The following is a 14,547-nucleotide window of genomic DNA, read 5'->3' as shown; positions in this document are numbered from 1 at the left end:
GGAGATACTATGAGCTGTTCTACACACCACGTGCCCTGTCACCTCATTCAATAAATTGACGGAGTTCTCTTATTGCTCTCATTGAATACACAGGGAACTGAGGCTTGGAGAGGAGAGTACCATGTTCAAGGTCATTCAGGGAGTAAACAGTGAAACAGACAATCGGATCTAAGTATGTTCGATTCCAGAGTCTCCGCATTTCACCCTCATACTCTGCTATAAGCAGATGCCAATGGCTCTTACGTAGGCCCCTGAGAAATTGATAACATTCACAATTCTCATCAGAAGCCAAGGCACAGAGATCGGTGGTCTGTCCTCACATGACTTGTCTTTGGTCCAGCTGTCCCTAAGCAGCAGGGGCCTCTGCAGCTGCTGGCCTGACTCACCACCACCCTTCTGGAGATCCAGTTGCTGAGGAACGTGTGATCCCACGTGGACTTAGCTTATTATCCACACACAACAGGCAGTACGAACCTCGTGTGAGAGGGCTTCTAGCAAAACCCACCCAGCTTTGCCCCAGAGGGACACATTAGCTTTATTACCCTGCTCAGAAAACAAATCTGCCCTTTGCCCTGGAGAGAGACAGGAGCTTCCATGGCTGCTATGTAAATGTTTTTGGAGACATGCTCTGAGATGTATAGAGACGCCATGGACAACTGATTCCTGACAACTTAAAAGTGAAAATGTGCCCCGAAGCACAATATTTTCATCTCTGTGTCCCTCCGCTGGGCTGCCAGAAGCATCTGCATGGATCAAGCTTCCCTTCTTCTCCAGGAATGATGACACAACGTGGAACGTGAGTGCAGGTGTAAGTCCTGACTTGTCCTCCAGAAGGCTTGTCTTCCGGAGCATCTGGTCTGAGCGTAAATTGGTAGGGTCCACTTGGAAAATATTTTGTAATACGAACAAAGAGATATAAGTGTATTGATATACACAGAGCAGAAATTCCAGGTCTAGGAATCAATCCCAAATGAATAATCCAAAAGCACTGGGAAATTTTACATAAATAGATTCTTTCTAATAGCAAAAAAATAGCAAAATGGTGATAATCATCTAAGGAACAGGAGAATAGATAAATTAGAGTGCATTTTTGGATGAAATATTTTCTTTTTATTTAAAATGATGGTTAAGGAATTCTACTAATAAGAAAAAGGTCTATGATGTAATGTCATGGGAAAATTAAGGTTAAAACTATATACACGATATGAGTACAAATGTGGTGAAATGCCCACTCATGAGGGAGAAAGAAAAAGCAAGAAGAAAATCTACTGAAGATTTGCTAAGCACTTACGGAATGAGACTGGCAGAAAATCGAGGGGTTTTTTTGTTTTTGTTTTTGTTTTCACTCTTCACTATTCCCCAACAATTTTAGACACATAGTTAGATTTTTTAAATGGAAAAAAAAGTATAAGGTGAAAAAGATGTTGTAATGATGTGTTAATGTTTTCAATTAAATATTAATCTCTAGACTTCATCAGAAACATTGAGCATTTTTGTTCTTAATGGGAAGTCCTTTCGTTGGTTAAGTTTATTAATTAGAATCTCTTCGTTAAGGCCATTTGTCTCCTGACCATGGATGGCATCTGGACCTGGGAAGGGAGGTCCTAGAATAGACAACCTGCCCACTGTCAGGTTGAGATTCCCTTCATGGGACAGGGCTCAACTTTTCTTTCTCTGGATTCCTTCCTTAATCTAGAAGACACCCCCCCTCCCCAGCCCCAAGGATAAAATGTTAATGCTTACAAGTATGTCAGTGTCCTTAGACATTAGGATTGGCTCCTATTCAACATTCTGGATCCCCCACCCCCCCATCCACCCCACCATTAAGCCCTTCCTACTCTCCTCCCACCCCGTTACTACCTTGTACCCTCAACTGGATCCATTGAGATTCTTTAAGCACCTAGAATCTTCCAGGCTCTTTGACAACAGACCTTCCCATCTGTTATCTGGTCTTCCTGGACCTCTGCCCTCCCAACTCACTTTTCTCCAAACTAAGTCCCACGGGTGATTTAAATGCCTTTCTCTAATAAGCCTGCAGCCCCTAAGTCTGGATTGGGTGCCCTGCCCTGTCCCTCAGCACCAGTGTTTTAACACTGCTCACCCTCTAGGCCAGGAGATTTTAACTGGGGACTATCCTGGAAAATGCCAAAATGAGATTCAAGAGGTAATGACTAGCACCCATATATCAGCTCAAATTGTTGAGAACCAGGAAAGCAGTTTGAGGATCTGACTTCTATTGTTTTGTAATTTCACAAAAGCCCGGTGTAATTCCTATGTAAAATCTACTCTAAGACTTGATCTGGATACTGCAGTGTTCCTTGGACCTCATACCGAGCTGGTTGTGCCCTGAGCCCCCAAAGATGAGAACAGAGTGCTCACACATGAAGTTTTCAGGGGTAGGAAAATGGTATAAATCAGAGACGTATCTGGTGGTTCCCATGTGAAAGAAAGAGATTGCTACTTTCTTAACATGAGGCACACAGTTACTAGCTATGCACTTACTTTCCTTTCTATGTACATCACTTTACTGTAATGTGTTTTGATTTCTGATCAAAATTATTGTCTCATACTACTTAAACTTTCTTGTTTTACATTTTTTTTCTTAGAAATGTACTTCTCTCAATATCAAGTGTTACATTATCTCAATTTCTATCTGAGGTGATGAGGGTTTTGGCAAATCCCGGAAGTATTTATTTCAAACTATTATAAAAATCCACCTTGAAGTTACAACTCTGGGTGAACAGAATGAATGAATTCTCTGAGTGAATTGTTCGTAACAGTATTCTAGGACTTCTCTGGTATTGGTGACTCATTACCTGAGGGGTGAGAAGGAAGGAAACAGTGCCTTCTTATCTCAGCATTCTGACCCTTCCCACATTCTGACTTCCTCCTTCACCTGGCTGAGGATTTCTGACCCTTCCCATCAGGAGGACATCATATCTGACAGGGAAAATGGATTGAACAAGGTATAATATAAATCTATTTTCAGATAGAGAATTAAGTACATTCATTGATATATAGAGAGTTTAAAACATATTTTAGATGCATTCTATTACATGGACAAAGATTTTCTAAAGTTTTTCTTCAGACTAAAATATCTGTAGCGACATTGTAGACTGGAAAAAAGATAGATACTTAAAAAAAAAAAAAACTCGTGTGATGGAGATTTTCTTTCTTTCTTTTTTTTATTCTTTTCTTTTTTCTTTTTTTAAATTTACATCCAGATGAGTTAGCATAGAGTGCAACAAAGATCTCAGGAGTAGATTCCTTAATGCCCCTTCCCCATTTATCCCATCCCCCCTCCCACAACCCCTCCTGTAACCCTCAGTTTGTTCTCCATATTTATGAGATTTTTAAACCATTGTTTTGGGGGCGCCTGGGGGGCTCAGCATCCAATTTCGGCTCAGATCATGATCTCACAGTTTGTAAGTTCAAGCCCTGCATCGGGCTCACTGCTGACAGCTCAGAGCCTGGAGCCTGCTTGGGATTCTGTGTCTCCCTCTCTCTCTCTCTCTGTCCCTCCCGTTTGCTGTCTCTCAAAAATAAATACACGTTAAAAAATAATAATAAACAAATAAAAGATCAATTTATTTTTTTATTTCAAGCCACCATTTTTTTTTCAAAGATCAATATTACTCATTACCATGGGCTTCTATTCTTTGGAATTTGCAAGGAGCTTGGTTGGGAGGTTTTCAGGCCTTGTAACCTTATCTACCTGGCAAGTTCACCTGCTACATAACATCCTCAGACTTGAGGGTTTCGAACCCAGGTCCTTAGGGTGTAAGCTACTGTGCACCTGCCTGCAAGCCCAGGGATACGTAGCCTTCACTTTGGAGCCATTTTCTTAATAAAGTAACAAGTAGTGAGGCTTCCCTTATTGTTAAAGTTGAAGACTAGAATGCTGTTGATGGAAATGGAAGATTATCTATGGCCCTGCTCTTATGCAGAGTCCTGTCTGGTATACACCATCGATGCACGTTTTAAAAAGAAACATTTGCAGGGTCTTAGGGGTCTAATGCTACAAACCACGTGGGGATGAGAGAGGAAAAGAGCCACAAAGTTGCTTATATTTTTGACCAATATAGTGACTATATTGCATCCTCCAAGGGACTTTCTGCTAATGTATCTGAGCTAGAAATGCTCTAAGGCTAATTGCATAGGGTACATCGATGGCTGTTTCATCAGAGAGAGTCCAGCCACTGGGCGTTTTGTCCGCCATCTTCCTGCCCATGGCCGACAAAGGGCAGGAAGGGCTTTTGCTCACATGAGTGATCTGAGCTGAAGGAGCTAAGTTGCCTTTTAGAACAGAATCCATGTCGGCGTGTCAATCGTTTGTGTGTGTGTGTGTGTGTGTGTGTGTGTGTGTGTTTTCTTCTTGTTGCATTTTTCTCCCTTCTGAAGAAACTTGCCGTGCGGTATTTAAGGTGACCTAACTCGCAACGAGAACATTCAGTGTGGTTTATCTTTCCACCCACGTGCAACTTGCCTGGCCGACTTGACAGGGATAGATCAGCCCGGTGAAGGAGCAAACAGAAAACCAAAAATACCCTCCTCCAAAAAATACCCCACGGTGTGAAACTCTTTCTGAGAAAGAGTGGCCTGTTTCCTTAAAGTAGAAAAAAAAATAACAAAAATAGATTTTTCTTGAGTAAACAAACTCAGATGATACCAATTCTGTTTCTAGAACAACATGATTGTCGTTGCTACCCAGAGATTTTTTAGAAAGTCAGATGGAGGTGAGTGCCGTGGAGTTTTGCCGTGAGTTGTGCTTCTCACATCGCTGATTAGAAGGTAAATGCATAATTACATGGCACACTCATATAAGAGCAATAAACTTTATGGGAGTATTTATAAAACGGTATGTTTACATCAATGGTGCTATACTAGTAACAAGTAATAATAACATTGTGAAGAAAATTAGCTCCTTAGATGCATAACATTTAATATGTAGCTCGGTATAATTAATATCCTGGCAATTTAATGTGTTACTCATTTTCTTTTTTTCCCTCCCCTTTACTAGGAAGAAAGAAACAGAATTTGTCTAATTTAATACAGCATGTTCACGGTAGTATGGAGCCCAAATGTTATTATGCTAAATTAATCTGATTTCCTAACCTATGACTTTGAAACTGGGCACGGGCTTCTTAATGTACAGTATGCCCACTTAGATGATTTGTAAATATTGTTACTTCTTCATTGTTCTCTTTTACCTCCGTGCCTGCCATCCTGCTGGACACCCCGCAATGCACAGAACAGCCCCCACAGCAAAGAATTATTTGGCTTAAATGTCAATAGTGCTGAGGTTGATCAATCCTGAATGGACTCACTGACTTTTAAAACCATCCTTTAAGGTAGGGATTATTATTCTCATCATTCTGAGCATGAAAAACCTGGGCGCGGATGAACCGAGAGATTCATCCAAGATGAAATTGCGCAGCATGGAGTAAAGGGCTTGGGGGTTTCAAATCCAGGTGTTTAGGGGTTAACTCCCGTGCACCTGTCTCAGGCCTCTTCTTTCGTGAGTCCTACTTGCATTGAGAGCTTGGCCTTGGTTTTAGAGAACAGTATACGTGCTGTTGCAAAGTGTGTGTGTGTGTGTGTGTGTGTGTGTGCATAGGCACGTGCATGTATTTCCCTGACTTTCAGAAATCGGTCCCTGGGAGGCAGGCAGGTCTCATTAAAGGCAAAACTGAAGAACGCCCCATCCATCTCCGGCCCTGCCCTCCCAATGCCCCCGACGAGGTAGCCCCCTCGAGGCCCTCCCATAATGGCTCATTTCCAGTATTACTTAGTCCCGCCTGCAGGAGAGTGGAAAATATAGGCCAGTTCCCACCTCAGCTAACCAGGGAGCCACTCAGACAAGGCCACATGCTCGTGAGCTTGTGGGAACACTTCCTGAGGCTCTTCAAGTAATAATAATAATGTTATCCTAATCAGGTAACAATTACGAAGGGATTTTCATTTTGCCAAAAGAGCCCCCGGATCTCTTCCAAGCACACGCCTGTTGAAGCTGCCCAAAGCCAGGGTTGCTGGAGAGGGCTACACGCTTGAATGACTTGTGTCGAAGCGGGTCCCCGGGAGACAAAGGGACACAGATCTGGTTGGTGCTGGGTCTGCAAAGCCGAGTCCCCTCCTCTGCCAGCCCCACCGTGTTAATAACGCTTTTGCCTTTTCAGTGGGGCATGACGTTACTGGAACACACAGAGAAAGGGCCCTTCCTCTTCACGATTTAGTTGTCACTGTCACCACTTAATAAACAGTTAAAAGGCAGTGACTCAGACCGCAGGTGCCAGTTTGGCCTGCTGATTGTCAAACGGACCCCTCCCAGCTAATTTTGGTCCTCAGCAGCCCTGCTCAGGACGCCTAAAGGCAGGCCCAGTGCCAACACATCCTGACAAGTTCCAGGAGCAAAGAGGGCAGGACAAGTGCATGAGGAGTGGGGCCAGGCCTGGTGGCATCCAGGTGTAAAGGATGTGGGGGGAGGCCTCAGGCGGGGGGGGAAACCTCATGGCTCTGGATCAGTAGGTGATTCATGCTTGATGCCCTGAGCACATAGCAGTGTCCCCTCCCCACAGCCTCTGGGGGCAGAGTCCCTGGGTCTGCTATGCTAGCCATCTAACCTGGCAGGCACGTCCCTCCACACCTGCTGTGAAGACAAGAGGGTATCTCGGCACCCCCCAGGGCTCCTCTTGGATGGCGCCACACTGTGCATCCGCTGGCTGGGTGGTCCAGTCATCACTAGGTGTGAAGGCACCTTCATGTGGGCTTAACATCCCTAGCGGCTTGTTAAGGATGCCAGGCTGTGGAGATGGGCATCTGCTAGTCATTTTATGAACTTTAATAAACCTAACAAGAGCCATTCTACAGAGTTCCAACCACAAAAACTACCGAGTGCCCACTATGTCCCAGGTACTGTGTCTGGCTCTGGAGATAGGAGGCATCATCCTGGAGCTCAGGGTGTTCAGAGACCAACAGCCAGTTGCACATAATGATAAGAGGACATATGTGATGCCTTAAGAGAGGAAGAATGTCCATCACTGGAAACTGGGGCCAGATTTAGAGTTAGTCGTGGAGATCACGAACCATAAATTGTGTGTGACGTAAACTCTTTAAGTCTGTGGCTGGAAAACAGACCCCTTGACATCCTTGATGTGCAGCATTTTGTGAACACTGTGCTTATCAACTCTGTTCCCTTCCTTTGCCTCCTTTATCTTAATTACATGTTTATCATTCTGCTCATCCATTTTTCCAGCTCTTCTTGGGCCATAACATTACCCTGGCACTTGAGTTTCCCACATGCCCTGATATGGTATATTTTATACCCAGCCCAAGGGCCATCACCTCCAGGAAACATCCTCCCGCGCCCTCCAGGATCACGTAGTCTACACTGGGAGACCACACGTTCTTACCCACACCCTTTTCGTGCACACATCACTTTGTATCTTTTATTATGTTACAAGAACCAAGTTTACTGTTGCACAAGCCCTTTCATCCAGTTCACGGTATAATCGGTCATCGAAGAGTATTTACATCCAGGAAAATGATAACCGAGTAGAAGTTAGTTTTTGGATCCATGTTCAGTGAGATCTCACTAAAACCGTCCATCACCTGCATACGACACCTGCCCTCCCTCCACCCCCAGCCCGTGTGAACACCCCCCTCCCCCCGTGCTGCCATAGTGTCCTGAACAAGTGCCTGTGAGAGCCCTGTCCGCACAACAGCCTATTTTATTTTTATTTTATTTTATTATTTTTTTCGTGGTTCTCTCTTTCTCTCTGATGAGAATTGCGTCCTAAAGAACAGGGACTAAATCTTGTTTGCTCAGCACTTTCTACGGTGCTGGATAACTAGGAAGAACTTAGTATTTGTGTTGACCTTAACTGCATGCGGTATCTGTTAATCATTTGGGCAAGAGCTCTGGAGAGCCAGCACAAAACACTTTGCTTGTAATCCTGGGCCACTCCACTGTTTATGTTATACAGGAAAGCAGTGAGAGACTCCAAAATAGTCAAATCCAAATGAAACCTTAATAAACGATCAAATTACACATCACACTGGAAACTTCTTGCCATGAGTAGATTTGGCCTGTACATAGAGAGTTTGTTTTTGTTGTGTTTTTAACTCAAAGCTATGCCATGAGGCTTTCGCTTTTTTTTTTTTTAATTTTTTTAATGTTTACTTATTTTTGAGAGAGACAGAGAGAGAGCCAGGGTGCGAGTGGGGGAGGGGCAGAGAGAGAGGGAGACACAGAATCCGAAGCAGGCTCCAGGCTCTGAGCTGTCAGCACAGAGCCCCAAGGAGGGCTTGAACTCATGAACCATGAGTCATGACCTGAGCCCAAGTCGGATGCTTAACTGACTGAGCCATCCAGATACCCCATGGCTTTAACTTTGAGCCATCTCTCATTTTGGAACAGAAAACCCAGCTCTTGGGCTGGGTAAATGGGTAAAGAGCATTTGAGGAAGTCAGCATAAAGAATAATGCGTACGCAATACCTCCAGAGCTCCGAAATCCTGTCCTGTCCGGTTAGGTCCTGGGACAGCTATGTACAGCGTCTACATTATTGAGCCCCAGCAAAACTATCTTCCCTGAGTTACCTCTCAAACTCATGACCTCTACCTATTCAGGACATTTTTGTGAATAATCACCACAGAGAAGACATTTTCGTCTGTTGTGTCAAATTTTCATGGTAGACATTTCCCTGGTAGCCAAGTTAGGCTGTATAACACGATGACTGGGCACGATGGGTTGGAGTTATGTTGGTGGTTGGTGGTCACTTACACATTGAGGGGTGTTAATATGGGGTGGGGTGGAGGGAGGGCAGGGGTATGCGGGTAATGGACAATTTTAGTGCGATCTCACTGAACATGGACCCAAAAACTAACTTCTACTCGGTTATCATTTTCCTGGATGTAAATACTCTTTGATGACCGATTATACCGTTAACTGGATGAAAGGGCTTGTGCAACAGTAAACTTGGTTCTTGTAACATAATAAAAGATACAAAGTGATGTGTGCACGAAAAGGGTGCGGGTAAGAACGTGTGGTCTCCCAGTGTAGACTACGTGACCCTGGAGGGTGCAGGAGGATGCTTCCTGGAGGAGAGGGCCCTTGACAAAGCACATAACTTCTGTAAGCTTCAATGCTTTTTTGTTACAAAATGGTAACAAGAATTATCTCTGTTGTAGTGAAGACTGAGTGAAAATAAGGTATATGATACTGTGTATGGACAACAGGAATTAAACATTAATTTTCATGGGGCACTTGGGTGGCTCAGCCAGTTAAATGTCCGACTCTTAATCTCATGGTTTGTGACATCAAGTCCCGTGTCAGGCTCTGTGCTGATAGTGTGAGCCTCCTTGGGTTTCTCTCTCTCTCCCTCTCTCTCTGCCCTTCCCCTCACTTGCACACATGCTCTCTCTCTCAAAATAAATAAATAAACTTAAGAAAATTAATTATATGCTTTTGTCCAGTGCCGATGTACATTATCTTTTCAGTCATTATTTAGTAGTAGATAATAAAGTAAAATAAAGAATGCCATTTTTTTTCTTTTAGCTGTAATGAAGCACTGAGCTAATATTTAATCCCTCGTCATAGTAGCTTTGTGGATCTAAATATTAGTGACGTGGATTTTTCTCTTGCTGTCACATTGTTTTTGTTTTTATTTTACATTTGGATCTTGAAGGCAAAAACTTTATCCAGACAACACATTTTAGAAGTAGATGAAGCATATTCTAGAAATAAGTAAGCCTAGAATTTTTTTATTCATATAAACAAAATATAGACTTCCTATCATTTAGGACTTAAAATATTGTTGGGGTAGGAAAATATACATAAAGTAAATGTAATAGATATGCACACACACACACACGCGCGCGCGCGTGTGTGCACAGAGTGCTGTGTTGGTAAATGCAAAAGCTAGCTCTCTAAAAACAAAAAACCATCTTTTGTAGGATTTGCCTATGTCCACGGTATAAATGCCCTTACAGTGGCTAATTCAAGCTACCAATATTTAAGAGCAATTTCTGTGGCCTGAATCAACCTTAGGAGATTGATGCTAACTTAGGAGAATCAAAGCAGGAATGAAAATTCTGAAAAGAGAACCCCCAAGACTCTGGATCTAAACAGTGGAGTGGGGGGGGCGGGGGGGGGGGGGGGGGGGGGGGGGGTCTCAGGGAACACAGACAACCTGATCTAGGTCTGAAAAGATTTAGAATCTTTGAAAAAAACAAAAACAGGTGAAAAAGCTCTATCATCTATGTGTGGCCAGTTCATTCATTCATTATGCATTCATTCATCTATTCATTTACTCAAATATTTTTGAATTATAACTGGATGCCAGTCATGTGTTTTAAAGGCTTAAATACAAGCTATTACAATTGCTGAAGGGCCAGGGAGTCAGAGATATATACTAAAATAAGGTGTGGGCACAGTGCTAGAACTCCGCACAGGTAATCACTCCAGGGCAGGGGGGTGGTGGGGGTGGGTGGGGGGGAAGCACTTAACCCAGCCTGGAGGGCAAGGTCAGGAAAAGCTTCCTGGAGGCTGTGACTGGGTTTAAAGGGTGAAGAGACCTCACCAGGCCAAGGCAGGCGAGAGAAGGGCATTCCAGCCACAGAGTGAGCGGAACAAAGAGGGGAGAAAGCAGGGAATGTGGAAAGCTACAAGCAGATCCACGCTTGGGGGTGTGGGGGTGGGCGACATAACTCGCAAGGGGGCAGATGAGAGGAAGATGTGTGGCCAGGGACTGGGCTTGCTGTGGATTCTGAAAGACCTGGGGGTAGGTACTCTTAAGAGGCAGCAATTTCTGCGAAAGCCTTGGCACAGCTCTGTTGGATTTGAGCAGATGACCAGAATTGGATTTTGGACGGTTCGAGGTGAACAAATGTGCTGTATGCGTCAGTCCTGAAAGGCCGAGAGCAGGGCAGTGACACCCCGAAAAGGCCACCGTCACTGCCCAGGCAATATGTGATGATTGCATAAACAAAGGCAATAGAATGTGGGTTGGAGAAGAACCGACTGTAGATTTTGTGCAATTCATAACTCGTCCTTCAGTTTGACCTTTTGACTTAGCTTAGATTATAAGCCAAACAACATCGTTATCTGTAAATTAGGTTTAAATTTTCCATGCTCATTAGCTAGCTAATTTTGAACTGTTTATTAAATGCCTGTTTCACTCATAGCCTAGACTGTCTCATAGAGGCACTAACCTGGAAGGCACAGCGTGTGTGTGTGCGTGTGTGTGTGTGTGCGCGCGTGCAAATTTATTCCTGGTAGAACATGATCCTTATTTCCCAAATTTCCCCTTTTACGTTAAATAAACACATTTATCACCAAATCAGTTTTTCTGTCAGTTGGATACAAGAATAATTAAAAATTCCCTCAAATGATTATCAATCTTCATTGGGGAAGATTGCTGAGTAGAGGGAAAGGCGAGGTTAATTATAAAATTACTTCAGCTCTAGAAAACGTAAGATGTGTGGAGCTTAGGAGGTTGAAATGTAGCCCTTCTGAAGCCTGGTGGATTTTTTTGTCTCTGCAATTACAACAGACTAACTGAGATCCAAAGTACCTGACAAACAAAATTAAAAAAAATCACCATTACTAGAGTCTCAACAGGAATATAATATAATTTTAAACATTTCCTAGCAAAGCCATATCTGTGGGTTAATTTTACTCCTGGAAGTTCTAGAAAACAATGCATTGCCTTTGCATAAACATCGTCTTTAAAATGTAAATTAAAATATATTTAAAGGATACTGAAAACACTTGAGAATCATTCGGGTTTGCATTTAATATATGATAATTAGAATTTCCCACCCAAAGTACATTTTTCCCTCTAATGCTTTGTAAAATGCATGATTGATTTCCCAATAACATGATTGTTAATATAATCAAATCATTTTGTTTTGAAATGTGTTTTTCATTATAAAATTAATATAATCACATTACAAGACATTTGTTAACTGCAGAAACCTAGTCTTTAATGTCTATTGCAGTTTTGAAATAGCAAAACAATGGGAGCAACAATGTTCATCAGTGGAAAGATGGTTAAAAAATCTAGTATAGGATACAATCTGACAATTAAAATAATAGGCGGATATTGGCATAAAGATACATATTAACAGAGAATGATCTCTAAGTCAGTGTTGAATATAAACATCAAATAACAAAACAGTCATTTATATAAACACACATAACAATATGTATTGTAAATGTATACAAAAGGGACTTCAAGGAAAAGCACACCAAACTGATAAGAGAAGTTATCCTTAGGATGTGTGGTTATGTGTGTGTGTGCATTTGGCAAAGGGTACGAATAGACTTCGGAACAGTAATCAAAACAAATTTAATTGTATCTATTATGTTTAAAAAGTATATTGGTATACTTTTTGTATATATTAGTTGCAGAACTGAATGGAAGAGAGGAGAGGGACGCCGGATGGCTTCAGTTTCCACTATGGTAACACAAAACCAGTTAAGATTTAGTATATTCCTTCCGATCTTTTTCCCTTTTTAAAAATTTTTTTAAAATGTTTTAATTTTTATTTTTGAGAGAGAAAGAGAGAGAGAGAGGTGGGGGGGGGGGAAGGGAGAGGGGCAGAGAGAGAGGGAGACACAGAATGTGAAGCAGGCTCCAGGCTCCGAGCTGTCAGCACAGAGCCCTATGAGGAGCTCAAACTCACAAACCATGAGATCATGACTGGAGCTGAAGTTGGATGCTTAACCGACTGAGCCATCCAGGCACCCCTGCCTTTTTCTTTTTAATCTATATTTTTAAAATATAGATATAATTCTACTGTATGTAAAAAATTCCTCATTTTTCCATTCAACGTTTTAATCTGTTGTTACATAGTTTCCATAATTGGGAATATGCCATAATTCCCGTAATAGAACACTTTGTGTTTAGTTTGTGTCTTATATTTTAATATTAGCGATGAACACCTTGCATGTAGTTTGATCCCACACTTTTGAAGAATTTCCTTAGGGTAGATTTTTATGAACTATTATTACGTCAACACGTATGTACGTTTTTGTGCTTTTTAAATTTTATTTTTCACGCAGAATTGCTACTTGTACTAAAAGTCCAGAATCCACACAACCGTGTTATGAGATGTGGCCTTCTTTCAGATCCTTGAGCAGATTTATTTAACTGTTTTGTTTTGTTTTCTTTGGAGATGAATGGATTGGTGCCTGGCCACATGCCCCAGATCGGTGGGCCCTGAATTTGCTATGGTAGAATCAGAGAATCAGAACCAGTATCTCCCATCAATCAGTGTATTCCTTCTCCAAGGGGAGTGGGGAACACGGTGCCTGATACAGTGCTTGTCCCAGGGTCGCCAGTGCTCAGCGACTGTGTACTGAATCCAGGTGAAGAGAAACCAGAAATCTGGGTCAAACCTTGGCTACCACAAAAAGGTGATGGGTCCGGGGGTGTCAGCCCTGGCAGTCTGGAGTTATTTTTTGACAGCATCCCCACTGCCGCAGACACCTTTTGGGGAGTCAGAAAGACTCAGCAATTGGAGTTGTGCATCTGGCCGTGATTCGAAGGAACCCAAGCGTGAAGGTCTGAGCTCCCTTTAGGTCAAGTCATGATGAACTCACAAATCTGTGCATCTGTGGAAGCCTGTCTGTAAGGGCGTAGGGGGAGAATCCATTTGCTGTATTAGAACACATCAGTGTAGCTACCCTGTTTGTGAGCGAATAGTATCCCTTCCTTCTATCCCCTTTTAATTTGGACTAATTATAGATTCACAGGAAGTTGCAAGCTTAGCACAAAGAGATCATGTGTACCCTTCGCCCAGTGATTTCTCCCAATGGTTACATCTGGCGTGGGATTTGACACAGGATTTGACATGGGCACAATGTGTATGTGTACTTCTAAACCATTTCATCCACATACATAGGTTTGTATGACCACCTCTACAATCAAGATACAGAGAGAACTATTCCATCACCAGAGATTCCCCTCATGCTAACCCTTTATAGTCCTATCCCCTTAGCCCCCATCGAACACGTACACAATCTCTAAAACCTGGCAACCGCCAATCTGTTTCCCATGTATAATTTTTGTCATGTTGAGACTGTAAATGGAATCACACTGTATGTGAACTTCTGAGATTGACTTTTTCCCTGAGCATAATGCCTTTGAGATCCATTCAATTTGATGTGTGCATAATCGCTTCCTTTTTATTGCTGAGTGGTATTCCACTGCATAGATTATACGATAATTGTTTAACCACTCACCTATTATTGAAGGACTTTGGGTTGTTTTCTGTTTGCGTTATCACAGACAAAGCTGCTATGAACAATCATGTTCAGGTCTTTGTGCTGACATAAGTTTTTCCTTCTCTGGAATAAATATCCATGATTGAAATAATGGGTTCAAGTAGTAATTACATGGTTCGTTTTATAAACAAAAAACAAAAAAGGCAAATTGTTTTCTAGGGTGACTAGCATTTTTTATTCCCACTAGTGATATGTGAGACTCCGTTTCTCTATACCTTTGCCAGAATTTAGTATTTTTTATTGTATGTGTTCTAATAG

The sequence above is a fragment of the Panthera uncia genome (genome assembly GCF_023721935.1).
Source record: "Panthera uncia isolate 11264 chromosome A3 unlocalized genomic scaffold, Puncia_PCG_1.0 HiC_scaffold_12, whole genome shotgun sequence".
Lineage (NCBI taxonomy): Eukaryota > Metazoa > Chordata > Mammalia > Carnivora > Felidae > Panthera > Panthera uncia.
The sequence above is the reverse complement of the archived record's forward strand: the minus strand, read 5'-3'. Positions refer to the sequence as shown.